General features: G+C 47.6%; 1 protein-coding gene across 1 annotated transcript in view; it reads left to right on the forward strand.

Moving 5' to 3' along the window:
* Nucleotides 1–19,747: 19,747 nt before the first annotated feature.
* Nucleotides 19,748–20,991, forward strand: part of AKAP17A (A-kinase anchoring protein 17A) — a 125,765-nt gene continuing 124,521 nt past the window's right edge. Inside the window, 1 exon segment of the mRNA XM_029603253.1 lies at nucleotides 19,748–19,934. The gene's annotated coding sequence lies outside the window, so the exon portion shown is untranslated.

Consider the following 20,991-nt stretch of genomic DNA (forward strand, 5'->3'; position numbering starts at 1 on the left):
AGGAAGTGGATGGTCCTCTCTCCCTCCCTCCCAAGCAAGGCGCAGGGCGAAAGTTAAAACAAAAGGGAATAAAGTGTGATAAAAGTAAACTTACTGGCGGGAGCCGGCGGGCGCGCATTCGTCGAGGCAGGAGCCGGCGGGCGTGCATTCTTTGAGGCGGGAGCCGGCGGGCACGCATTCGTCGAGGTGGGAGCCGGCGGGCGCGTATTTACCGAGGTGGAGGGAGCCGGCAGCGAAAGCGGCCTCCAACAGCCCCCGCCGGCGGTGAATGAATACACGCCTGTGCAATAGGGGCACTCAAGGCGTGATGTCACAACGTTTGGCATCATGGCGTGTGACGTCGGCGTTCGCTAATGTGCTGCCTTGAGTGCCCAAATTGCATTCATTCACCTTCGCCGGCGGGGGCAGGGGAGCCAAAGTACATACTTCGGAGCGCGTGCACGCCAGTGGCGTAGCCACGGGTGGGCCTGGGTGGGCAGGTGCCCACCCAACTTAGACCCAGGCCCACCCAACTGGCACCGGAACTGCAAGGCTGTCGCGGGATCCCATCCCCGCGACAGCAAACAAGAGAACCCACGCCTCGCGCGCCATCACGGCACACGTGGGGAAGCGCTGCTGCGGCCGTATGGCCAACCGGTCTTCCTGTTCGGGAGGGGGGGGGGAGCGGAAGCGCCGCGGGCAGCTTCCGCTTCCTCCCCCCAATGCAGGAAGATCAGCTGCCTCTCCTGCTGCCACCCGTTCTGCTATCTTCGGACCAAACGGCCTGCCGAACTTCCTGTTTGGGGGAGCGGAAGCGCCGCGGGCAGCTTCCGCTTCCTCCCCCCAATGCAGGAAGATCAGCTGCCTCTCCTGCTGCCACCCGTTCTGCTATCTTCGGACCAAACGGCCCGCCGAACTTCCTGTTTGGGGGAGCGGAAGCGCCGCGCACAGCTTCCGCTTTCTCCCCCAGAGCAGGAAGATCAGCTGCCTCTCCTGCTGCCACCGGCCTCCTGCTATCTTCGGGCGTCAGGCCGTACTGCCCGCCGATCTTCCTGCTTGGGGGGTGGGAGGGAGGAAGCGGACGTTGTGCGCTGCGCTTCCGCTCCCCCCCCCCCCGACAGGAAGTTCGGACGCCCGAAGATAGCAGGAGTCCGGTGGCAGCAGGAGAGGCAGCTGATCTTCCTGCTCTGGGGGAGAAAGCGGAAGCTGTGCACGTGCTTGAATGTGTATGTGTGGATGAGAATGGGAGTGTGTGTGGGTGAAAACTGGAGCCTGGGTGTGTATGTGGGTGAGAATGGAAGCTTGAATATGTGGGTGAATGGGAGCTCGAATGTGTGTATGTGTGGTTGAGAATGGGAGCCTGGGTTTGTGGGTGGGTGAGAATGGGAGCTTGAATGTGTGTATATATGGGTGAGAATGAGAGCCTGGGTTTGTGTGGGTGGGTGAGAATGGAAGCTTGAATATGTGGATAAGAATGGGTGCTTGAATGTGTGTATGTGTGGGTGAGAATAGTACCTTAAATGTGTATATGTATGGATGAGAATGGGAGCTTGAATATGTGTGGGTGAGACTGGGAGCATGGGTTTGTGGGTGAGAATGGGAGTCTGGGTTTATGTGTGTGGGTGAGAATGGGTGCCTGGATGTGCGTCTGTGTGTGCATAAGAATATAAGCCTGGGGAGGGGTGAGAAAGTGAGAACTTGAATGTGAGCTTGGGGGGGGGGGGGGAGCATATGAGAGTGAGAGCTTGAGTGTGTGAGAGGGAGTCTGTGAGAGAAAGCGTGTATGTGTGTGTGTGTGTGTGTAAGGGAAGAAGACAGTAATAGAAGAAAGACACTGAAAAGGAATTAGGAAATGAGCTATAAGGGAAAAAATGGGAAAAAGAGACCAGGACCAACTGATTAGAAAAATACAAAGATCAGACAACAAAGGTAAAAATATATATCTATATTTTGAGATGTTAGCAATTTAAATATAAGCAACACAACCGCTCTCTCAAAATTTATGGACAGGTAGGAGCCGTGTATAAAATCATAATAATAAGAAGGCTAAAGTACCACAAATCACCGTGAATTATGTTTGTATCATTAAGTAAACCTCATACTTAGGCGTAGATGTGAATGCTGTGCTGCATAATTTGGCATTATTTATCAGTAAAAAAACAACTAGTAGACCTGCATGCCTACAGCCCACCCATGTTAACCTTGTGCCCACCCAAAAAATCAATTCTGGCTACGCCACTGGCGCACGCACCCTACATCATCAGGAACATGGCGGATCCGCAGCGTCGAGCTGGTCTGGGGATGTCGGGAGACGTGGCATGGAGACGCCGTGGCAGCAAGCCGTCCATCAGACCCGGAGGGAGTCGCCACAGAGGTAGAGAGGGTGGAGCGAGGGCGAAGAGCGGCCAAGAGCGCAACAGTGACTCCTGATTTTCTTTGTTGCTGGGGCCATGGCTTCTGCGGTTTGCGCATATAGGGGTAGATTTTCAAAGAGTTACGCTCGCAACCCCCAAAAACCTACCCCTGTGCGTGCCAAGCCTATTTTGCATAGACTTGGTGGCGCACGCAAGTCCCGGGGCTTCGAAAAAGGGGTGGTCCGGGGCGGGGCCATGGGCATGACGGCAGTTCGTGGGCGGGGCCAGGGGTGTGCAGCAGTTCGGGGCAGGGCCAAGTGCTCCGGCACAGTAGCCTGTGCTGGGGCATGGTGTGCTGGCAGCCGGCTGGCGCCAGCGCACCATAGTGAGTAGAACAAAGGTAGGGGGGGATTTAGTTAAGGCTGGGGAGTGGGTTACATATGGGAAGGGAGGGGAAGGTGGGGGGGGGGGGGCGAAAAGGTTCCCTCCAAGCCATCCGGGTTCGGCGCTCACAAGGCGCATGCGTGCACCCCCTTGCGCGCGCCGACCCTGGATTTTATAACATGCGTGCGGAAACGGGCGCATGTTATAAAATCAGGTGTACATTTCTGCGTGCCGGGTAGCGTGCACAAATGTACCCCAGGAGCGTAAGTTTAAAAATCTGCCCCTTAACCATTATGTCTATCAGGCGCACACAGGCTCACCTCGGTGCGTATATGTCTGAGCGGACGGCTGTGTGCGAAGTTATGCACGAGGTTCTGCGCTCAGTTATGCGCACATATATGTGCACATTAGGCGCAGAAGAGGCCGGCCTGCACGTGCATACCGATGTCTGAGGAGGAAGATGGCGCTGCAGCCAACCACACGCAAGATGGCGCTGCCGTGGATCGGCACATGGATGACCCACCAAGCCAAGAACGGGGCCTAGCCCATCGGGGGCCTGCTCAATCCGTTCGTAACCCCTTTACCTTGCCCGGGCGGATCGGGAATGAAGTCGGTAGGGCACGCCGAGTAAGGAGACCATAGGAAGACTTACCGAAGCCTTTCCCCGTCTCTGGATTGGAGTTCTTCTCTACTTACCTGGTCTCAGTGCTTACTGGTTGAGTACAGAGATGGTCTCTGGCTGGGGGGGAGGGGGAAGAGGGCTTTAGCCTTCACTGCTGTGCTCGGCTTATGCACCCCGCTGCCTTTCAGCTGCTTCAGCAGCTAAGTCCATGCTGGAGACCGGATTCCGGACCAAGGCACACCTGAGGGATCTCGGAAATCACCTCAGGAATTCTCGACTGGGAGAGGGACCCTTAGGTATCACCACAGGAGAGCGGGGCTCAATCTTCCTTTAAGGTTAAAACTTTCTTTCTTTGGATTAGTGCTGCAATCCCGCTAACCCCGTATTAGTGTGGGGATAGCGTCCACATCTGCTAAGAAGACGGAGAGATACTGAAGAGCTGAGGTTACTGCAGGGGTATATCTAGGGTGTCGTCAGCTTTTAAATCTGACTTTGTCTCCCATCTGCTGGCAGGGGAGCACATAACGCACTGGTCCTGAGTCCATCTGGATACACGCTAGGAAAATACAATTTTTGTCTGCATAAACCAGTGACAGGTAGGATGGAGTCCTACTCCTCCCACTGATGGCACTGGAGGTGGTACTCTATGCTACTTACCTCTGATATATGCAGACAAAATTTGTATTTTAAAATAACTATGAGCAAATACTGTCCTTCATTTTTATGGGGAGAAATGTTGGGTCTTGAGGGAAAAAAAAAGTTTGAAAACTACTGCTTATATATACTGGGTCCCTAATGCCCTCTGCTGGCATGCACATTATTCCTGGGGAAATTTGACACACAATATTTCAAAATTTTGCAAAATTCTGCACTCTCTATTTGACAAAATAATATATTTTGAGCACTGTCTTTGAGTAGTAATGAATTTAAACTCTGGTATGCAAGTGTGGTTAGTTCTTTCTTTCTTTCTTTCTTTTCACAACTTAAGACTAATTCTTAATCTGAGATCTTACCTAGAAAACAGGGATTTAGTCACTGTGACCTATGTACTAATTTCTACTCAGATAGACTCCTGCAATTCACTGAATGTCAGCCTATCAAAGATTCAACTTATACAAAATACAGCTGTCAATATACTTCTAGGGTTGAAGAGAAGGGATCACATTCCACCAGCCCTGGAATTCCTCAGCTGAAATGGAGATGCCCGTTTAAGATTTTATCACTGGTTTTTTAAACTTTTTCTTTAATAGACTGTTTTACTTTAAGCTGGGGGCCTCTCATTTTCTTTACTACTACTGGTGGCCCATGGGGCTTCATCTCTTTTTTGACCATCAGAAGGACCTTTCCAATATTTCAGCTGCCAGCAGGTTGGGCTCCGCTGGTGACCTGTGGGGCTTTTCCTACCACCAGCAGAGCTTCTTCTTTTCTTCAACCACTGGCAGGACATCTTCTTATTTTGAGCCACTGCGTCCCAGGTGGCTGCTCCCTCTGAGTTGCCACCCTATGCAAAAACACAACTTGCACAGTACATTCTGCCAGTTCTGCTCCCATCTATAAAAGCTGTTCTGTTAGTAGATACAAAAAGGGAAGCTTTTTCATACATTGACCTGAGCATATGGAATACCTTTCCTAAGAAACAGGCCGATTCCGTAAAGTCTGCGGGAGAGCGGGCGAACGCCCGCTCTCCCTGCACGCGCACAGGCCACTCGCCTGTGCGCGCAATACAGTATTTAAATGAAGGCCGGCGGTAGAAACGGGCAAAAGGAGGCGCTAGGGACACTAGCGCATCCCTAGCGCCTCCTTTTTGACAGGAGCGGCGGCTGTCAGCAGGTTTGACAGCCGACACTCAATTTTGCCGGCGTCGGTTCTCAAGCCCTCTGACAGCCATGGGCTCAGAAACCGGACGCCGGCAAAATTGAGCGTCCGGTTTTCGACCCAACAGCCACCGGCCGACTTCCAATGCTTTTGTTTTTTTTAACTTTTTTTTACTCTTCGGGACTTCCGACTTAATATCGCCATGATATTAAGTCGGAGGATGCACAGAAAAGCAGTTTTTACTGCTTTTCTGTGCACTTTCCCGGTGCCGGAAGAAATTAGCGCCTACCTTTGGGTAGGCGCTAATTTCTGAAAGTAAAATGTGCGGCTTGGCTGCACATTTTACTTTCTGAATCGCGCGCGAATACCTAATACTAATAGGGCCCTCGACATGCATTTGCATGTTGAGGGCCCTATTAGGTTCGGCGGGTTGGACGCGCGTTTTCCGCCCCTTACTGAATAAGGGGTAAGGGAAAATGTGCGTCCAATTGCGGGTTAACAGTGAGCTCCACCGGAGCGCACTGTACTGTATCGGCCTGAAAGAAAGGCTCATGGGGAATTATCTGTTTTTAGAAGCAGTGCAGAGTGTGGCTCTTAAACATGGTTCTTATCTGAAGGCATTTTTATTGACCACTGCCAAGACTTTACAAATCAGTATATAGCATATAAGAACATTAACACAGATATCATTAGCAACATTAATACCAAATAGTCAGAAATAGTTAATATGCCGACTTAAATATTTTCTGTTTCTAATTGTAGGCATTGTTTGCTTTGTTATTGATCTCATTTTTTTTTTACCTGATTTAGTTTATTTTAGTTAATTTATGTTTATTTTGTGATTTTATTATTTATTTGATGTTGACTGTTTTAAGTAGTTTGTCAAATCAGCACCAGCAGACCCAAGGCCCCTAAATTTAGCTGAAAATAGGTCCCTACATCATCATTTATTTATTACAAGTTTTTCCATCATGAGAGCTCAAAATGAGTTATAACAGAACAAAAAAAATACAAATATGTAAAGGACAGTAGAATAGGGTTAATATCAAATGAGGCACATATGGTAGGATACCATAGGCAAATTGTTGGGTACATCTGAAGCGAAATTAGGGCAGATAACATCTTGGGGAAGGGGGAGGGTTACTGGAGTTCAGCAGTACACAACTGGTGAGATGTAAGTTGGAGATATACAAGTGAGATGTAGGCATTAGTAGCATAGGATGGTAAGAAATAGCCCGTGGGCTGGTTCTGAAAATCCATGCCTATCTGACCCCTTTCCTGTACTTTCCCTGTTGCATGAGCTTCAACAACTCCCCAAAACACACCAAACTGCAACGCTCAGGGGTCAGCATGTGACCTGGAGGCTGGCAGAATTCAGCATTCTCCAATGTAAAATTTCATATTTTTCCTAAGTAATAGAGTGTACTCTGAGATGCAGTCCCCCCTTCCATTCATGCTAATCGATTGGGTCCCCCACAAGTTTAGCTACAACTCTCATATATACATATATATATATCCTGGAATCCTGGCCTTGCCAATCAATCAGCTCTGGAACCAGTTATCAAGTAAGGAGACAACCACACTGCCAGCCAATGTCTGGAACACACATGCACACACTCTGTCACACAGATTTTCAGATGGAGAAAACTTGTTGGCACGCATACAACATGTATATTATATTAATAGTAAAAGCCTGTCCAAGGACGGGGAAATACTTGATCAGATGGTTTGCTCTATTTAGAAGGGTCTGTCTCTTATGTGTTATTTGTTCAGCACTATGTACATCGAGTAGTGCTATAGAAATGTTAAGTAGTAGTAGTAGTAAGTGTAGGAAGTCTGTAATTGAGATGTATGGCAGTAAAATCAGATCCACATCCTCTCTTTCCCTTATCCCCCTTCCAAAGGCCCTTTGATACCCTCACTCACCCAGATATTGTTGTTCCCCTGCCCCCAACCTGATTCCCCTGGTATGTATATATATATATACATAAATATGTACTTTTTTTTTTTTACAGTGTTTGCCTTTGATTTCTGTTATTTATATGCATGTACATGTACGGGATTGCTTGTACTATTTTTTCCAGTTTTTGCCTTTGATTTCTGTCATTTATATATATGGGACTGCTCGTATTATATTTTTTCTAGTGTTTGCCCTGGATTTCTGTCATTTAAGTATTGGTTAACCATCTTTTTTCTGTTTTTGCTTTCCTTATTGTTTTCTATTACATATCATCATTCATTTGTTCTGGCCCCTGCTGAAGTTTATCTGGTGCTCTATATATTTTTTTTCCATATGTGTCCTTATTTTGAATTTAATTACTTTGACATTTGTTGAGGCTTGCTTGTTTTGCCATGTTTTTGGTCCATTCTGATGAACTTTTGATTTCATTCCCGTTTACAGATCTGGTCCCTCCCGCTGCAAACGAAACATGGTCCATGTCGGGGGACTGTGAACATGATTCATTAAGATGTTATCTTCTGTAAATGAATAAAACAACTCCTTGAACAGCTATTTAAGTTTTGTGGACTTTAACTTTTTCCCACTCACTACTACTGTTACTGCGAATACCTACCTTGTATCTAACTTGCAAATAAATGTGTGTGTGTGAGGCTGCGCCCCTAGTGTTCCCCTATTTACCTGTGCAGGACCAGGCTAGATGCCTGGGAAATAAGAGCTGGGATCCAGGTTGGGATAACCAGACCAGGTCCAGGTCTCCAGGAGGAAGGCAGCTCCTGTGTGTAACATTGTCCAGACATTGACCTGAGATGAAGCAGCACAACTTTGAATAGAGAGAGAGTACAGTCTGAAGGTAAAATCAGTCTACTGTTGTCTATATCAATGAAGCTGTGAATAAAGAGTATGTTTTAAGAAAGCCTGGAGACAGACTGAATTTTTTTTTGCCTCCAGGCCTGTGGGAATCACCACTCGTTTCCACATCATCTTCTTGGAAGACGTCATCTCAAAGAGGGAAGAAGTTTATTTTGCAAACCAATGCCTGAAGATAAACAACAACAAAAATCATCAATGCAGACTGCGTCAAACTGCATAAGGGAAGGAGTGTGTGTGTGTGTGTCGGGGGGGGTTGCACTTTCTCCAAATGTTTGTTTTGTGTATACCTTGACAAGAATGAACTTGGCACGCTGGGGATGATCTCAATCTCTCAAATTTACTGCTATTACACTCTAGTACTTACATTGTGCCAAAGAGAGCTTCCTTCTGGAGTTCATAGGGTGTAATCTTCACAGGCAACATATCAAGATACACTTGAAAATTCTTTTTAATCAGATCAATTATTGCACCCAAAATGATTGGGATTATTGCTGTATTTTTCTGCCACATGTTATATTGGTTTCTGACTACATCTCTTGGTTCTTAAGAATCTTTGTGACTCACCTAACACCAGGAAGCCCTGGGAAAGAGGGTTAGTGTAGTTAGAATTAATTATGGGAGGATTCATTCGTGTTCAGCCCCTCCCCTTGAGGGTGCTGGATTCAGAGGTTTTTTAGCAGAGCCCCGCAAAGGTCTCTGGGGGCAATCTAAGTTTTCAGTTCAAGAAGAAAGTTGGAGATTTTGGCCTTAATTATATTTTTAGTCTACTTGGGGGCCTAGGCTCCATCTTGCCTGGAATCCTTCAGGGCAGGTCAAGGGCACCACTGCTGTACTCTTCTCCCAACGTGCAGTGTGGCTGTCCTGGGAATATTTTGGGCTTTTACTTGGAGGGAGCCTTGCTGGCCACCTGGGCCTTTCCTGGATCTAGGGCACAGGGAACTCTGTGTCTGGGATGCTCATGGATAGGGAAGACCTGCCCCTGAAGTGGTGGTGACCCTTTGCAAGGGACAACACCGATGTTGTTTCCTTTTTGGGAAATCAGAAGAAGTTAGTTTTGAAGATCTGGGAGAATGTGTTTTCTGCCCTTCTTCCTACCCAAAAGGGATCCCCATGGAGGAAAAATAAAAAAAAAGAACTACTAACTATGGGGGTCATTTTCGTAGCTTTTCGCGTGCGATAGCTAGCTCGGGGCGGAGTCGGCCCCAGAAGAGGAGGAGTCGGGGCAGATGCGGCGGAAAGATCGCTGGCTGCGAAAAGGTAAGAACCCTTTTCGCTGCCAGTAGTGCGCCCAATAGCACCACCTTTTACGATGGCGCTATTGGGTGCGAAAGCCGGCAGCGATAGCACTGCGGAGGTGCAATCGCTGCTGGCTTTCGCAGGCCCACCCCCCCGTTAGCGCCGGGATTCACGATTCTCTGTGAATCCAGGCCTATGTGAGTAAGAATTTACAATTTGGAGGACACCAAATTGAGTTTTCAAAAATCTCTGGGGGGAGAGAGATTTTGCTCTCTGTGCAGGAGACAGGTTTGGGCCAGCTCAGAAGGGGTTTCCTGACCATCTAAAGGTTGCCCTTCCCACGGGGACTGCCATCCTCTAAATCCAGATAGGTGGAAAGTTTTCTTGCTTGCCAGAAGAGACTCCTGCACAGTTAGAGGATTAAGGAATTGTAACCAGAGAAAAGAACTGTGGCTCTGTATCATATTTATTGTGCTATTATCCAATTGGTGTTGACTGTAAAGATTTAAAGTTAAACACTCATCCAGTGGTTATTTGACACTTGTCGCACAATGAATAGAAAGTACCCCTCTCCCAGAGATACCTAAACGGAAGTTTGCCACCCCTGCACTAGGACCTGAGAGGAACCCTTTCATCTCCAAGCTAAAGGACACATACCCTGAAGAAAAGGGGCAAAAAGCTAATCAGGGTCCCTTCCTCAAAGAATTTACAAAATACTTGTATGGTCCTACTGATACAGGATATGCACACACTGGGGTGCGGTTACATATTTATGTTTTTGTTTTGCAAAGCCCCACCCCTTTTGCTCCCTCCTCATGATGTAGTCATTCCCACTCACCAATCTCATGTGGAAAGGGGTCAGGAGTCCACCTTAAATAATTAGCCAGAACCAATGGAAAACTCTGTGGGGGGCGAATCTGAAAGCAAGCTTAGTTACAGAAAAGGGAAGTAGCCAGGGGAAATGCCTAGCTCTTGATTGCAATTCATAGGGGAGCCAGTCCCTGTAATTGCAAAACAAGCAGAAGACTGCAGCAGTACTACCACCACCATGCGTGTGCTGCCAGTCAGCAATTGAGGCTTCTACGTGAGCTCGGAGAGGGGCAGTGGGCTCTCGGTGAACAATGCTGCAGACTGGAGAATGACTAAAAGTGAGTGTAAGAACATTGTGATGATGCTGTAGTGCCTGCTGGGGGAATGGAAGCACTGGCTGAGTGAGCACATGAACAGCAGCACAAGGATGCGTGTATGTTAGAGAGAGGGCGAGTGTGCGACGCAGAGGGAGTATGCATATTTAAGAGTGTGTGAGTGAGTGTGTGTGTGCCAGGGCACTAGCGAAAATGTGTGAGTGTGACATACCTGCCAATCCTCACCACTTTTGGGGCAACCAGAACTCAAAGGTTTTCAGAATTGCTAGGGCATCTGCATAGTAACTTTGATTTAGCTACCTTTTACCCAATTTGGACAGGTTTTACGATGAATTTAAGGCCTTTCTTATAGGAGTTGACAACACTGGTGCTGCTGGGCTGTTGCAGGTGAAGTGCCTGAAAAGTGGAATCTAAATCAAGTAAACACATACATAAATAAATGTGGAGCTGGCTTCAGTTGGCACAAAGTATAAAAGTACTAGTAAAAATGATGGAGTAAAATGGGCTAAAAACATGTACCCTCAATCCCCTATCTCTATCATCACACGCCACTCACTCCCCCACCCCCAAACTAATCCCTGTTCCACAAAGGCCTCCCCCACTCAGTCCACCCCTTAAGTGAGTGCATGGGATGAGTGAGTGCCTGGGATGTGTGAGTGAGGGGGTGTTTGTGTGTGTCAGTGAATGTGTGGAGCATGTGAGTGACTAGTGGGATGTTTGTGTGTGCAAGTGAGGGAGGGGGGGGGGGGTTGTGTGCGTGAGTGGGGTGTGTATAGTGCCCTCTTTCCCTCTTATATCTTTCCTTCCTTCACCCCTCTCCTACTTCTCCTTTCATATCCCCATATCATGCAGTTGTATCTCCTCTTCTGCTTCGGCTGGCAGGGCTTGGGATTCCTGCCAGCTAAACTGCTGAGTTTAGCTGGAATCCCTGCCTCTTCAGCTGGCATAGCCTGGCCTCTCCACCAGCCACACCACAGAAGTTCCTCTGGCGGCATCTCCCCTGCAGCATCGGGCCCTCAGTTCCTTCTACGCTGCCTTTTGTTCAGCTAGTGGGGCCAGGCCTCTCTACCAGCTATGTCTCACAGGTTGCCTGGTGTTGCCTGCACTTCAGCAGGTGAGTGCCAGGGCTCCCAGTTGTTGTGCCGCTCATTGCCCTACTGCCACTGTCTGTTCAAGTTGTGGACTGAAGAAACAGTGTTTGCAGGAGGCCAGAAAGACAGAAAAAATGTCCAGCTGCTGGTGAAGCTACAGTTAGATACAAGCTGAAGTTAGCATTCAGTTGGGGTGGTCTTGGTGATTCTGGGGCCTTGGGCATAAAGCAAGGATGGAGCCCCCGCATCCCTTTTATTCCTACCCAACCCACTCTAAACAAGAATAAAACACAATCCACACCCTTCAATAATGCTCTGCAGATTATGTAATGAGGCTTCTTGCCTGCCATTACCACTCAGCAGTCAGTTTTCCCAGTGGAGAAAGGTAAATAGTGGGGTGCCCCAAGGATATGTACTGGAAACAATATTGTTTTAACATTCATTAATAATCTGCTTTTCAGTTTCTCTCTGACTCCATCTGCTGGACGGGAGGCATAACCCAGCAGTCTGGACTGATCCTGGTACGTACAGGGAATGAGCAAATTTGTAGATGACACAAAATATTCAGAGTAGTTAAAACAAGCAAACTGTGAAGAACTGCAGAAGGAGCTTGCAAGAATGGGAAACTGGGCATCTGACAGATGAAATTTAATGTGGACAATTGCAGAGTGATGCACCTAGGAAAATATAATCCCAACCACTGGTACACAATGCTAGGTTCCACATTAGGAGTAGCCACTAGGGATGTGCATTTGTTTAAACACGAGACTGCAAAACGCTATAAATAAGGCTAATTCATTTCATTTGGGGGGCCCCGCAAATTAAACAAACCTTATTCGTTTAATTTTTTAAAAAATGCATCTGGCCCTGGCTTCAGCCTAGGACAATGTGCCGGCATCGCGTTCAGGCATAGGCCGAAGCAGGGACCGCGGCCTAGGCCCGACCATGATGCTGGAGTCTCAGATGAGGCCCCTGAAAAATGAAAAAAACAACAAAAAAACCCCCAAAAAACAATTTACCTGCTCAGTCGGGTTCCGTCAGAAGCCAGGTCCATGGGCCTGATGCCACGACCTGACCCAGGGGCCTCGGCCAGGTCCCAATGCCAAGGCTTCGGCCCAGGGTCAGTTCCAGGCCTGGGAACCCTGCTGTCCGACGTCTTCTTTCTTCAGCTCTACACTGCCAAATGACAGCGTCCGCTGGGGTCACGCCGGCAGTCGTACATCAAAAGGACGCCATCCACTGGGGTGAATATGCTGGAATTAATTCACTCCGGCATGACCCCAGCAGACGACATTTAGCAGTGAAGAGCTGAAGAAAGAAGGCGTCGAAAAGGGGAGCTCCCAGGACCCGGCCTCCTGGTCAAGGCTTTGGCATCATCCTAGGCCCCAGTGTTGGGATCCGGCCCCAACTAGGCTGAAGCCTTGGCCTCCAGATCGGGTTGCCGCGTCAGGCCTGGGTCTGGGCCCCATCCTAGGTTGAGGCCCAGTTGTTGCGACCCACCCTCTGCGTCAGGCCGAAGCCTTCATTTTGAGTGGGTCGAGGTTGCGGTGACCTACCATGCCCTTGGCCTACGTAAGACCGAGGCTTTCACCTGGGCCTAGTCCGAAGCTGGCGGATCTTCACTGGACTGGGTAAGTGGGGTCTGGGAGGGTTCCTGGCCCCAGGATTTTTGCAGCCTTATTTTCATTTTTTGCTTTTTTTTTTTTATTATTGATTTTTTTCTCATGATTCAAACAATCCACAAACCGAAATTTGTGGGGAAAAAGCCTCCCAAATACAAACCGAATAACAAAAATGAAAAACATTTTTCTGCACATCCCTAGTAGCCATATATAAATACACACATATATATCTATGTGTATATATATATATATATATATATATATATACACACACACAAATATATTATTTGTGTGTGGGTATATTGAGAAATTACTACTTACCTGATAATTTCTTTTTCTTAGCTCCAGTCAGATGAATCCAGAACGAGTAGAATGTACCCAAGCCACTCCCTAATAGGATGGGAGGCTGCCCATGGTCCAGACAAAATTACAAATGCAAAGGTTGTGTCCTCCCGGGCTGGAACATCCAGGGGATACCTGGAAAAGGTGTGTAAGGAGGGTCACGTCGCAGCTTGGCAAATGTTGACAGGAGACAACAACCTAACTTCTGCCCATGATACTGCCTGAACCCAAGTGGAAAGAGCCTGAAACTGACCAGGAAACGGCTTCCCAGCATCCAAGCATACAGCCGTGACTACCTCTTTAATCCAGCGAGCTATCGTAGCCCAGGAAGTTGGTTCACCCTGTCTAGTATCGTTATGAAGACAAACAGGCGCTCTTACCTTTGTAAAGGCTCAGAAATCTCCAGTTACCTGACAAGCCACTGCTTGACGTCCAAGGGTGGCAACAGACGATACACCTCTGTATCTCTCTCTCTGAATAGAGAAGGCAGGAAGAGGGACTGAGTCACGTGAAACTAAATAACCACCTTCGGAAAAAAAGGAACAGTACGCAGCTGTACTGCCCCTGGAGTCACTTGGAGATGCACACACCGAACTGACAAGCCTGTAGAAGGCAGCCTGATAAAGCACGCTAAAAGCTGTTGCGGCCTACCAAATGGTGCGCAGTGAAAACCTGGGAGTGGGGCCTAGCCTTAAAAGGCTGCTGAACAGGCCAGGCTGCCCATGTTCTTTGACCTCCCACGGAGCGAGACAAACGTTGGAACGGCATGCAGAGCACGGAGACTGGTGGGGGAGGAAGCCCTGTAAGTCTCTCTGTTTTGTTTATAAACTTAGCAGAGCTCAGCCGTACTTGACTAAACACAGATATGGTCACCGCTGCTCTCGGCTTCCAGCACCCACTGCCTTTCAGCTGCTCAAGCAGCTAAGTCCACGTTGGCAAAACCAGTTACTTTTTCCAAGGCACATCTCTGAGGGACCACGGAAATCACCTCACGAATAATCAACGGGGGGCGGGTCCATTTGGTGTCACCACAGGAGAGCAGGGTGGTGATTTTCTTTCCTTAATTCTCCTTTTCTTAAAATTGAAGCAATCCCCTTTGGGGAGATGCACGTCCACCATCTGCTGGAGATGGAGAATACTGGCAGGCTGAAGTCACTGCAGGGGTATGTGTACTGTGACGTCAGTGTGCTCTGTCTTCATCTACTGGTAGGGAGGCATAACCCACTTGTTCTGGATTCATCTGACTGGACACTAAGAAAATATATGTGTATGTATATATATGTTTATTTATAAATTTTATATACCGCAAAATCCAAAAATATATTTTTCAATGCGGTTCACAAATCACATACCTAAATATGCAAAAACTTAAAATACATACATGTATGTGTGTATATTTAAATATATATATAGTACAACAGGAGTTCCCATCCTTTCAGGGAACATGGACCACTCTTCAGCTTCAAAACGTTTCAGACCCCACAAAATTCTTTCTAATGTTGCATGCTGTAACAAAAGAAATGATGATATGCATTCCAGAATCATTCATAATCTAAAGTGAATTCATAGAGAGCGCAATTTCCAAAGCTCTTTAAAAATTTTCCTCATTATTAAAGGTTGAGGCTATTGTACCTTCCAGTCTAGCGCAATGGGGAAAAGGAAGCAAGTTCAAAAAAATTCCAGGTTGGCAACTTGACATGATGTCAAATTTTTATCTTGTCAATATCCCAAAAAATTTTCCTTCATATCTTATACTTATATTTTTTTATAGAAAGTGCTTTGGTCCTTCATATCACCCCGCGGTTTTCAAGCTTTAATTTTGCTTGTGTTTTCACCACTCGGGGGTCACCTTTAATCATTGGTCCTTTTTGAAAATGATATATAAAGAGAGCGAGAGAGAAACTTTTTTGAATTTTTACTTAAAAAATTGCAAATGTGATACTTCCCCTTGTTTGGGATCCAGAGCCCAGAGCCCTCATGATATCACGTTTCGCGTGTTGCTGCCTCAGGGACTCTCCAACTTTTTATGCGTCCTGCTGTTTCAAAGAATCTCCGGATATTTTCAATCATCTGAAAGTCATCCTTTCCAAAAAGTCCAAACTGGGTCCATTAAGTCTCTTCTGCAATAAAAGTATTTTAGTCTCTTCTGTAATAAAAATGTTTTAGGTAAAGATATGCACATCACGGACAAAAAGGACCAACGATTAAAGGTGACCCCGAGCGGTGACCACACAAGCAAAATTAAAGCTTGAAAACCGCAGGGTGGTATGAAGGTCCAAAGCACTTTCGATAAAATATATAAAAAATAAAAATATAAGTATAAGATATAATAACTTGACATGATCTGACAGAAAATCAGCACCGGCACCTGTAGACCTGCAATCTAATTTTTAAAGGGATACTGCCCACGGAGTTTCTTTTTGAAAACTTGGGCAGGTGGGGGAAAGCCAGTACTTTTGTTTCTGCAAACTTTTCATCTGCTTTGAAGCAGGTGCAAAATACATGCGCGAAAGTGTGCCTAAAGATTTTAAAATTAAATCCCTGCTTGTACTTTCCTCCCCTAATCTAGTCCTACTCATTCCTCCCCTGCCCATAAAAGTATACATGCTGTTCACAGCGCAGGTACTTTTACCTTCGGTTTTGTAGAACAGCAATTTTCAAACAGCCTTTTCACATGGATAAACAGGTGATTGATTACCCACATAAAAAGTTTTGAAATCTACCATCCCTGAAAACTGACCCCTTTTTAGTCTGCTTTTCTTTTATTCTTTATTATCTTTTATGATTCTTACAAATATATACTGAAAATAAGTCACTAAATAATTAACATTTTAGAAAAAGCAAAATAGCCTGCTTTTCAAAGGGAAGAAGGCTTATGAGATCTCTATGTCTGTCCACGAGTCCCACTAAATAACTGTATTTAATGTCATATCTACTGTTATGGAACCCTGCCCGCGGAGCTAACCCCCGCGAGCAGGCACTCACCTTCCCCATGCTTCCCCGATGCAGCACAGCCGCCGGCGGAGTCGAGCCTTCCCGCGCGGCTGGAGCCGTGGACTTGCCTTCCTCTGCGGCCCGGAGGCCGCCCATCGGGTCTCCTCTTCACCGCGGCTGGAGCCGCGGACTTTCTACCCTCTTCGTGGCTGGAAGCCGCCGCCGATGCCATCTTGATCTTCGCGGCCAGGAGGCCACATCCCCGGGCTCAATTAGCGGCTGGAGCCGCCCCCGGGGCCTCCTGCAGCAGCTGGAGCCGCTGCCGTCATCGTGGCCTGCCTTCAGGCCCAACCCTGCTCTTACGCGACGACGTCGGTGCAGGACCGCTGTCCACGGTCCTGCACAGTTCCTGCTTCCTCCTCCTAGGTGCACGGCCGTGCCTCTCTACAGAATTTAAAGGGCCAGACACAGGAAGTGTGCTGGCCCCACCTATGGACTAATTTCCTGTGCTAGCCCTATAAAAGGGCTGTCTTCGCATTATGTCTTCACCTTGCATCAGAGTTACTTCACTCTGGAGGCTCTGTCAGATCTTCTTTGTGGGGCTCCTCTTCATGTCACGTCATGTCTCGTGCCTGAGGTCCTCGTCCAGGTGTCCTGGTGTTTCGCCTCCTGGTGTTTCGCCTCCTGGTGTCCTGCCCTTCTTGGTGTTCGCTTCAGCGCTCCTGAGCCTTCTGTTCCGGTCAGGCCGTGCTCTCTCGGATGATGTCTTTCCCGAGCGTGGAGTTGCCTACAGGTGGAATTCATTCCTGTGCTCCTGAGCCGTCCTGTCCTGCCAGCCTTTGTGGTGCTTCGGACGACATCTGGCTCTGTCGTTGGAGTCCCACCTCGACTGGATTCTTCCCTGCGCTCGTCCCATTCTCAGCGTGGTCCGTGACCAGCCTCCTCGGGCTGTGTAGGGCGCGCAGTGGGACAGGGTGGTCCGCGACCAGCCCATTGGGTCCGCCCGTGAAGGTGGGCTGAGTAAGACACCCTGAGAGACAGTGCCAATGTTCACCCTCCCAGCTTCTCGTCTCGTCTGGACTTCGTCAAGTTCCTCGTCTCGTCCTGGATGCCGTTCCATCAGTCTTGGTGTCATGTCTTTGCTTCAACGTCTTGTTCCTGATGCCGTCGCGTCAACAATTGGTCCGTGATGTCTTCGCATCAGCTTTGGTGTCATGTCCTCAACTACCTTGGTGTCATGTCTTGTTCCAGCCCTCGTCTCTGATGTCGTCCGCATCAGCCTTGGTGTCATGTCTTCATCTGCGATGCCGTAGCATCGACCTTGGTGTCATGTCTTCATGTCAAGGCCCGTCTGCCCTTGTCCTCAGGCCAGGCCTGCTGCTCCATGCCGATCTAAGCGGCAGGTCCGAAAGGGCTCGGAATGGTTGGAGGACCATTCACATTCCAACATCATCATGTTGTTGGCCTTGGGAGCTTGCAGGCCTGGCAGAGGGTAAGACCGTCAGCCACGCTGGAACACGCCATCAACCCTCGGTTCAGTCTTGGATCCGTCTGGGGTAGGGCTGAGGCCCAAGGGCACACTAAAACACCACCTTCTCAACAGAATGCAAGGCCTTTCGAGGCCGCCTTCTCAACAGAATGCAAGGCCTTTCGAGGCCGCCTTCTCAACAGAATGCAAGACCTTTCGGGGCTGCACGTAACATCTACAACTAGTTGTTGTCATCTTCCCTCCCGCTTGATCTCTGGTGGTCATCTTACCCTTCTTCCCCTCTGTCCCTCCTTTTCTCTCTGCCTCTATCCAGTATGATTCCTGGGGTCCTCTCTTTCTCTTCCCTGATAGGCTGCCATCCACACTTCTCTTAATTAGGTCAATCATGGATTCCTGTTTCCCTCTTTATCCTCCATTTCTTCCTTCATTCCTGTCTCATTCCTTCTCCCCTCGTCTTTCTCCTTTTGTCAACCCCAGTCCCATTTACTCTTTTCTTCCTTTGAGCCATTCTACTCACTTTTCTGGTATAGCTCCCCTCTCCTCTGTCAGGTCAGTAGGAGAGCACATGACAGTAGTGAGAAATGTTTCTCACCACTATGATAACCCAGCTTTTCTCTCCTTTCCTCAGTGTACAAGCAAGGTTATAAAAGTTCTGACAGCCACAATTGGCCCCTCTCTTCCCACATTCTCACAAAATGCAGCAGTGGGGTTTATGATTCTCGAGGGCAGCAATTTGGTCCCACTTTTTCTCACCTCTGCTAAACACATGGCAATGATGTTTGAAGCTTTAAATGGATGCAAATGGTCCCTCTTTGTTCCTCCTCCTCCTGGTTTGTAGCAATGTGGGGGGAAGTTTTCAGGGCCATAACACACTCCAGTTTCTCTTTCCTGGCCTGTGACACAGCATCTCAACTAATCACAGGTAACAGCAGCCCACTCATTTTTTCTCCAGCTAAACTTTCTTGATCTCTTCTGGAGGACTCCCTGGGATGGTCTTGCGGACCTCAAGTAGGGAGCCTCTGTAGTATAACCAACTTATCAGGAATTTCATGTCAGGAGAATGAGTTTTCTTCCAGGTACCCACAATCCTACATCTCACAGTCATTAGAAACTGGGGAGGAAGGGGGGTCTATGTTCAGCTATTCTCTGGCTGGCAAAGTTAGCCACATAAACTTATCCAGCTAACTTTGTTGGGATATTGAGAGGTGTGATGGGACGGCTGAATATACCCAAATATCTTAAAGATAGCCAGATAAATGCATCCAGCTAACTTTAGGACTGCTCTATGGCATGACCAGAGTTATCTGGCTAACTCTGCCCCAAAATGCCTGCAAGATATCAGGAAGTTTTATCTGGTTAATTACTTAGGTGGATAACTTGGAGGTAATCAACCAGTGGGGATTTTAAAATCCCATATGTCTGACTGAGTCTGAATTTAGCAGGATAAACAGCACTAAATATTTATGCAGTTTAGGAGTAATATCTAGTAAAGGAGAACACAATAGAAATATTTTGTTATCCCAGACTAATTTAATCCTTGTCACGGAGAAAATAAAATTATTTTCCCCCAGTGGCTCTGATTTGTCTATTTAAATTCAGCACTACTGGTTCCCAAAATAAATGCCTCAAGCACCAGTAGTCAAAAAGCCAATTCTAGCTTGCAGGCTGAGTCATCAGGGGCTCAGAATTGCACCATATATGCAATTTGTTATACATAAATACCTAAATAAACAAATAGTTAACTAAATAAATATTAACTAATTTATTGGATCAGTCTTAGAAGTTCAGTGACAAGTTGGCTGACTGCCTTCACATTCCTTACATACTAGTTAAGCTGTTCCTACAAAACAGTTCAAGAGATCAGGGTTATACAGCGTAGCTGCATGGCTCAGGTTTTCAGTACGCAGTACCCACGCTCTCGCTTATCGCAGGTCTATAGCCGCGAGACCATTAGCCAAGTTAACCCGGAACCGGAAGTGGATTACCAGAGTCCTTTGCGGCTAAGCCGCGGTAGTGGACTGTAACCGGTCTTTTGGCCCGTGACACCAGGGAGACTCGAGGTAGGGGGAGGAGATTGGAAGAAGGCTGTAGGTAAGAACGCAATAACAACAGCAGCAGCAGCAGCTGCCCCTGTTGTCTCTGTTCTCGGTCGAGAATGGCGCTCTCCGGACTTTTTTCGGAGAGCTCCCGCCTTCAGCCTCGCAGTGGCCCGCTCTCCCTCCACCTCTCGCAAGGACCTCGGTGTAGCCTCGGAGCGTTGTCGGGAGATGGCAGGCCCCTGAACTCCCGCCCCCAGATGAGCTGAAATGCCTGCGGCTGCCTGGAGAAGAAACAAACCGCTCCCCGAGGGGAGAGGGAGCGTTTTGTTCTATGTGGGGGTGGGGTGGGGTGGGGTGGGGTGGGGGGGGGGGGGAAGGGAAGAAAAATGACTTAAAAAATCTAATTGTTGATATTGGAGGGAGGGATGTCATTGAACTTGTGAAGCTGAACTGAATCCGAGATTTTCCGTATAAGCATAGGCTGGGCGAGGGCTTTCATAAATTAGAATTTGTGATGTCATATGACGTAAAGTGAGACAGGGTGTTAACTATAGAGGTGAGCAAAGATGGCAAGACTTAAATCTACGCAAACACCTTAATTTAGTCGGACAATAAAATCCTCCAGCCTTTTATTTTCTCTGTCTCCCAGATTCCTGCCTTTGTCTTCGTTTTGTTTGAAAGTGACCTAGTTACATTTCATTTACTCCCTTCTTCCCCCCCCCCCCCCAAAAAAAAATATTATTTTAATTTATTGCTAGGAAAGTTCGAGTTAAGTTCAGAGACCTGGTATTTCTAATGATTATTCTACTTAAATAATGTAAGTAACAGTTAATTTTTTTTTTTGGGGGGGGGGGGGGGAGTAGCAGCGAGAATGTATTGCAGATTCTGAAACAGCATTCTCTTGGTAGCGCCAGGCCCAGCCTTTCCTGTTGTAGTATTGATGTTAAGTGTCCCATATTTAGTCTTGTGTATGTCGTTTCTTTACTAGGAAGGGATAACATACTTCAGGCATTCAGCTGCTCTGTCCCTAAAATATGGAACACTTTACTTTTAATGCTGTACCTGAAAAAATGTCAAAGCTGGTTTCTTAGCCAGGCCTTTCTCTAGAT

This window comes from Rhinatrema bivittatum, chromosome 5 (assembly GCF_901001135.1).
Source record: "Rhinatrema bivittatum chromosome 5, aRhiBiv1.1, whole genome shotgun sequence".
Lineage (NCBI taxonomy): Eukaryota > Metazoa > Chordata > Amphibia > Gymnophiona > Rhinatrematidae > Rhinatrema > Rhinatrema bivittatum.